The sequence below is a fragment of the Triticum dicoccoides genome, chromosome 7A (genome assembly GCF_002162155.2).
Source record: "Triticum dicoccoides isolate Atlit2015 ecotype Zavitan chromosome 7A, WEW_v2.0, whole genome shotgun sequence".
Taxonomy (NCBI): Eukaryota; Viridiplantae; Streptophyta; class Magnoliopsida; order Poales; family Poaceae; genus Triticum; species Triticum dicoccoides.
Window position 1 is genome coordinate 683150687 of NC_041392.1, and position 7921 is coordinate 683158607.

A 7921-nucleotide genomic window follows, 5' to 3' on the forward strand; every position below is an offset into this window, starting at 1 on the left:
CCCGCCAGCCAGAAGTAGGCTGCCGGTCTGGGCAAGGTAGATCACGTGGGAGGAGGAGCAACCATCGCACGGGGAGGAAGATGTGAGGGAAAGAATGTTAACAGGTGGCGGTACGATCGTGCCATCCAACAACTCGGAAAATTGACTAATGCAGATTTCCCCCCTTAGATTATCTGACATATAGGTGGCCCTAATTTCAATACTGCTTAAACGCCATGGTGTAAGATAGAACCCATTTGATTGAGTTGAACAAAATAGTTACACATTATAGTTTTTCTTGGTCGAGAGAACATCATTATAGCTAGCTTACATTCATGTGAACAAGGGTGCATAAACAAATTAAGAAGGGTTAATTATTCTTTTGCCCTCAGTGGTGTCCATGTACTCAGTTTTGCCCTCAGATGCGAATTGTGCTCAGTTTTGCCCCTAGTCCGTGCGCATCGACTCGTTCCGTGAACCCTGCCGTCTCCGTCAGGTCAACCTTTTGACTCGGCCCTTACAGGTGAGACCAGGCGGCAGAAACGGCCAATTTTATTCAGACCGTTGCACGCGTGGCTTGTGGGCCCAGCAGAGAGCCGTTGGCGGGTGTGCTATATAAGCGGGCGATAGCGGCGGTGACCACGGCGACAGAGAGCACGACGGTGACCACGGCGAGAGAGAGAGCACGGCGGCGGGAAGCTAGCAGTGGAGGGCGCGGCGGCGTTGAGATCCCCTTCGGCTCCGAGCTCCATGTCTTCCTCAAGCTCCCGCGCCACCTCGCGGATGCAGAGCCAGGCGCGTGTGGACATGCCTGTCTTCGTCTGTCCGCGGTGCCGGGAGGGCGTTGATCGAAGGGTTTCTCAGACACCGAGGAACCAGAATCGTCCGTTCTACGTGTGCAGCGAGAATGGGGTAAGAATCGGGGCAATTGCACCATTTTCGTCGTCGGGATGTTTGAGCAATGGGTTGATCTGTTTGGTGTTCATGCAGGTGACATGCTTCTTTCCTTGGGTCGATGCTCTGGCCAAGACTCTGATGAATGAACTGCAAAAAGAGCATGAAGAATGGTTGCGCATGCTGCCACGAACGGCAGTGGCCACACCACGAGCTCCGGAAGAAGAGATGGATGGCGAAGCACGCACTGACAGAGAGCTAGCTATTGAGCTTAGGATGTTGAAGAAGAAGGTTAGAAAGCTTGAAGATCAAGCACTACCAATACCCATTTGCAAATACTTTTACGCAATGTTTGGATGTAGGAAAAGTTGCTTGGAATTGAATTGGACTGGAAATTCCAAATCCAAGATGGAAAGGAAATGGGCTCCAATTTGAATTCTATTATTTGGATGTGCATGGAATTTATTGTTGGAATGAGAGGGTAGCACTCAATTCCAATTGCTGTTTGGATGTACAAACCATGGAATTGGATGTTTTTTGAGTTTAGACAATAGAAACTTCTGTACATGTATGAAAAAAAGTATTATGTGTATATTTGAATATATATATTATTTTACACACATAATAACATTAAAATGTTCTGAATAAGGTCAAAACAATAACACAAGTAGAAATAAATATGGAAAAAGGAAGAATGCCAGAAAATAGTTTTAAAGTACCAAGAAAACAACATGGATAATAATTTTGGTAGTTTATGTCTCTTACACATAGCACAAGTAGATAGTTTTATGTCTCTTACACATAGCACAAGTGGATAGTTCGCAAGCAAGAGTCGATACGTCAACTAAACACTAAACAGGATAGTAACAATTAATCGAAGGTCAAGAGCCATGGCTTCCTTAACTCCTCGGGTAGCGCCATGAGTGCTTCAAACAAACGCTCATTGACAATCAATTTTTCATAAGCTCTCAGCATATCACTATCTTCCAAATCTGGTACCTTCTTTAGTGCAGCAAGGATTTCTGTTGGAGGAGTCACCTTAGGCATAGGAAGTGGCTCGGTTGTCTTCAAAGCATCATCAAAAGACATCTTCATCTTTCCCATCATGCACAAGATAGCATCCCCAGTGCGTTGCCTCTTCTGAGGCACCTCAGGAGCTTCTTCAACAACAGGTGTGTCTTGTGGTTCTTGAACACATTCAGCTCCTGTTCTAGCACCGGCACCGGTCGAATGATCTTTTGAATATATGATATTGATAGACTCCCAATTGTGCACTACCTTGTTCCTATAGGCACGTGCTTCCTTGTTAGCCTACACAAAACACACAAATGAGATGATATTAAAGTTGCAAAAATAACCACAAAATAAATTTGGTGTTAAGTACCTCCATATATCGAGACCACACTTCTTCACTATCAACTGACACCATGTTCTTTACCCAATCCCATCCAAAGCCACTCTGTGCAAGCATCTTGGTAATGATCTCATACTGCTTGTCAAATGTTTTGATTCTTCCTGTTATGTTTTCCTTTGTAATGTCAACATCACATGTATCCTTGACATGCTTAATGCAAGCATTATACACATGTGGCTTCCAACCATTTTGAGCACGGTCACCATTGTTGTGATGCTCAACAAGGACGGCCAACAATGCCGTGTCCATCTCAGGAGTCCATGTAAGGTAAACTCTACTTTTTTTGCCTTTTGTTTCGGCCATGCTTCTACAAGTAAAATAAATGAATGTGCAGAAAAGTAAGAACAAAAGAGCAAGCACGAGTAAGGTAAACATATATATTACTAGGAACAGAAGATGAAGCATGTACAACCCATAACACACAAGGCACCATCACAGCCAGCATGCTACCACACAAAAAAGGGCACCATCACCAAGCTAGCGCAAAAAAGGCACCATCACCAAGCTAGCACAAAAAAGGCACCATCAGCTAGCTATCTACTCCACCGTTACTTATCTACTCGATCTCTAGTTCTCCATGCGCCACAAGGTACTCAGCATACATCTCATCCGCAAATTGCTGCCTAAAATTGGACCATGCATTTGTTTGTTGGACACTTCTAATGAAAGTAGCATCATCTGCAGGTTCAGGAGTCATAGCCGCTAGCTCAGCGTCGACTTCCGGAAGCAACAAATTATCTCTCATATGCTGCCTATCCCTTGCATAGTTGTGTAACACACAACACGCATTAATAAGACGAATCTGCAAATTTTTTATTTATCGTCAAAGAAGGAACACAGGATGCCCATATGAACAATCAAATGGACATGTGTTACCTGGTCCTCTATGTCAAATAAAGAACAAGAACGCAAGATGGCCCATTTTTTCTTCAACAAGCCAAAGGTTCTCTCCACAACATTTCTAGCACGAGCATGGCGCAAGTTATACAACTCTCTTTCCTTTTGGGGTTGTTGTTGACTTGCCACCCACTCTTTCAAGTGGTACTGAGTGGATCTGAATGGAGATAGAAATCCAGGTCCATTGGTATAGCCAGCATCAACAAGATAGTACTTTCCTATTGACAAGTAGGTAAGTTAGCTAACAAGTACATATGAGAAATGAAACGCAAAGAGAAAGAGTCATACCCTGTGGTACAACAAATGCATCTTCGCGATCGATTCTCATAGCATCTTTTAGCACTCTCGAGTCCGATGCCGAACCCTCCCAACCAGGTAGAACATAGAGAAATTTCATGTTCCAATCAACCACACCTAGCATGTTAGTGCTGATATCTTAGTGCCTATTCCTATACCTCCCTTTGGCAGCAGCATTAACAAACACCGGAATATGACACCCATCTAGTGCTCCAAGTGCATTAGGAAACCACTTCCACTTGTAATCATCGGGAGGGGTGATAGAAGGATCGGGAAGCTTGATAAACTCCTCGGTTAGAGACAGGATGGCTGATAACACAGTAGAGAAATGCCTACTGATAGTCTCTAAAGAACGCTGGAACGTGCCACCCAATATCCTCATTTTAAGTCCATGTCCAACAACTTGTAAGAACATAGCAACATTTTCTTATACTGTCACAAACGTGCTATCTTTGAGACCACACTTCTCACGCAACATAGCACAAAGATCATGGAAGTTTCTTTTAGTTAAGCGTAGCTTATCATAGCAAGTTGTCTCGGACCCCTCATAAGTTTGTTTCAATATATACTTCCCATATGCAAGCTTTTCCTCATCATCATCGAAGCATCCAAGATTCCTCGGTGCCCCCTGAGAACTAACATAAGCAAATGCTAGACATGACATTTCAAAATACTTCTTTGTCAACAATATCCTCTTTCTTTTTCTTCTTTTGTTCTCTTCGGTAATGTAGGCAAACAACTCTTGTTGGGACATGATAAAAAAGCTACAATGCAGACACCATTTGTCCATGAATTATTCAGAGCATTGATACATACTAAACCACGGCAACAACATCACAGTACAAACATGAAGGAGGAGTAGATAATATACCTTGACACCACCGAAATTTGAGCTCCTAAAATCCCCTGAGAAACTGCATAGTTCAAACAAATCATAAGTTAGCAACACACAAATACGAGCTCTTAAATTCGAGGCAATGGACTGCATCTGTGAAGGTACAGAAAAAATTGAAGTTCCCCTTAGGACACCACAAAAAATCGAGCTCCACACGGGAGGGGATGGTGCCACTACCGCCGTCGTTCCACTACTACCGCCGTTCCCTGCGGACCACCTAATCCCGCTGCAAATCCCCAATACGATCTAAGGTTTGAGGGCCTCACTGGAGGAGGTCGCGCCATGGCCGGAGAAGAGATGTAACAGGATGAGGGGACGGATGGGAGGAAGAGGAGGGAGGGGGCGGATGGGAAAGGGAGAGGAGGGCCGGAGAACTGACCGCCGCCGCCGGCGGCTGCTTGAGGGGAGTCGGGAGGAATATGCGTTCACGAGCGAGAGGGCTCGTCCAGCGAACAGGTACGGGGGTGGGGGTGGGGGCGTTTCCGAGCCTTTCCGAGCTCGTCCGCTCAGAAACATCGCGTGAGGGGTGGAGGTGCGCTGGCCAGGTTCTTCGCCGTCTCCTGCACCTCCTCGATGTCGGCCCACTCCATGGTGAGCTCCACCTCGCTCCTGGCCAGCTCGCCCTGGGCGGCCTTCAGCTCCTCGCAAGCTTGGCGAAACCAAGTTTGCGCCTCGGCGACGCGTCCCTTAAGGCCCGCCTCCGCTTTGTCCACTGTTGCCATCCTGGACCTGGCCTTGTCTAGGCGGGCGCGGTGGAGCGCCTGGAGCTTCCGAAAGCTGGCGCCGATGGCCTGGAGAAGCCGCTCCTCCTGAGAACCATCACCACCGGCGTTTGGTTTATCGATGACCTCGAGCCCGGCGGCGGCAAGCACCTCCTCATCGAACACCTCTCCCTCGATGGGCGCGTTGGAGCTTGACGCCCCTAGGAGGTGGACGAAAAGGTCGCCGCTCACCCTCAGGTACCTGCCGGAGCCAGAGGCAGAGGAGGAGGAAGGCTGGTCATCAGCCACCTCCTCCTCGGCAACGGGCTCGCCGGCCTCTCCGATAGGTTCCTTGCCGGCCTCCTCGGTAGTAGCCTTCCCGGGCTCCCCGACAGGCCCCTTGGCGGCGTCCTCGGCGGCGATCTTCTCGACCTCCGCCGCGGCGTCCTTGGCGACATCCTTGATGACGGTGTCCAGGTCCTCCCGGTCCGCCGGGAGAGGATCTGGATATCAGAAGGGGGGGTGAAGAGAAGCCAAGACACGAATTCAAGAAGGAGAAAAAGGATGGAGGGCGAGTGGCTTACCCGTGCTGGGCTAGGAAGAAGAGGCCCCCTCCCCGCCAACATCAGGCGCCGAGGTGTGGCCACCAGTGCCCAAGCTTGCCTCCTCCTCCTCCGTGTGCATCGGCTCGGTGCTTGGCACCCTTGCCGGGGACGCCCCTCGGGGCGGCGTGGTCAATGGGGGCGGCACGTCGGGGGTGGCCCTAAGTGGATCCTCCCGCTATTGTCCTCCTCGTGCGATCTCGGCAAGGTCAGCGCCAATGGACCATACCCTCGACACACGTCGACGAGGGGTGAGTGGCGAACTTACGCTGGGGGCTGCTATCCGGGCTGCTCACCACCACTAGTGGCGCCCTAGAGGTGCCCGCCGAGGGCTAGCCGCCTGCTGAGGACCTGGCCCTCTTCGCCCTCTGGGCCAGCGTCTCCGCATCCCTGCCGAGACGAAAACAAGTCAAGATAAGAAGCACAGTTAGAGGAGCTGGAGATGACGAAAGGAAACAACACTTACTCATCCTCCACCTCCCCTTCTGCTGCCTTCCTCTTCCTCCTCGGGCTGAGAGACCTGAGGTCAAAGAAGACCTCAGTGTCGTCGCCTGCGCGAGGAGGGGAAGCAGGCGGAGTTGGGGAACGCTTGGACGAAGAAGAGGCAGATGCTTTCTTCTTCGCCACCGCGGCCTTCACCAACTTCTTCGCCGCCGCGGCCCTCATTTGGCATGTGGACGTCTCCTCGGCATGCTGGGGTTGCGCGGCCCTGCCGGGCCGAACTGGCTCGCCGGAGCTGGCCCGCCGTAGGACTCGCCCTTTCCCCGCAGCTGGGGGCTCGACAGCTTTAGCTTCATCCTCTGACGACTCGTCGTCGTCGTCCTCGACAAGAGGGGCCCAGGCGCGGGCGCTGCTGGCCTCCCCAGTGGACTCTGCCCATTGGGCGAGTTCCTTCTCCTCTGCGGCCGCCGCGGGCTTGTCCTCCACGCCGTCGGCGCTGCCGGCCTCCTTGGTGAGCTCCGCCTCCGCCGCCCTGGCGACGATTTAGTCCAGCTTCGCCTAGGTGGTGTCCTGGACGAGCCGCGGCTCGTCACGGACGTACTTCTCCTCCAGACTGTCAAAGAACTCCTGCACCTGCTCCTCCGGCAGCTCGGCCCAATTTGAGACGGGGCCGTGCGCGTTGCAATCCAGCATCATGGCGATGATGTCATTCCGGCGCGAGTTATTGCTCAGCGGGACCACCACCGCCTGCAACCCAAACAAGGGCTCATTGGCGACCATGTCGGCTTTCGCGGCCTTGCCAGACCTCTCGGCCTTCCCGTTGCGGCCCACATCAAGCTGGAAGAGCCGCTGGCAGAAGTGTGCGTGCGCCAGCACCACGAAGTTGTGCTCGAGGCCGGGACGAAGCCTCATGATATCGGCCGCATTCGTGAAGAGCCAGGCTGGCCTCCCCTTGTTATGTAGCGGAGCGATACGGCGGCGGATGAAATCCACCCCAATCATCTCAAGGGTGAGCCCGGACTCGATGAGGCGAAGAATCCAGGTGATGGTGATCTTGAGCTTGTCATCCTGGGCATCAATGTCGCCCCAGTCGGGCCTGCGAACCGACGGCGCCTGGCGAACCTGGCAGAACTCCTGTGGGTCGTCCTCCTCAATCCAGAACCACTGGCCCCGCCATTCTTCCCACCTCTCCTTCTGGGCGCCCTCTGGGTACGTGCCTTTGGACCTCAGGATCCAGGTGACGCAGCCAGAGATGGCGCCTCCCCCTGGATGCGTGGGTAAAATTAATGGCGGAAGAGTGCCGTGTTGGGGACGACTCCGGCGAAGCCCTCACGGAGGTGGGCAAAAAGAGCCATGCACGACACAACATTTGCAGTAAAATCCAGAAGGAGGAAGCCAAATGTGTGCATGACATCATTGAAGAAATCAGAGAAAGGAGGGCAGAGGCCACAAGAGAAGTAGTCAACGAAAAACGGGTACCGATTCGGGGTGGCCTCAGCGTAGTTGGCGGGGACGACGTGCATGGCTGGATGCCCCATCATCTCCCCCCCCCCCGTCTTGCACCCCCATAGGGGCTTGAAGCTGTCCCGAAGCTCGAACACATCGACCGTCGAGGGGAAGTAGGCGAGCTGCGTCCGCCGCGCCGCCAACTCACTCTCCGGTGGCTCCGTCGCTCCGGCGTCCTTGGCCATCCCTTTGCCCTTGTTGGTTTGGGGGCCATGGCGGCTGCGAGAGGCGAGGGCGGAGGGCAGCGAAGATGTAGCAGCGGCAAGATGGGGCAGAAGCTTGAGAAGGAAGGATA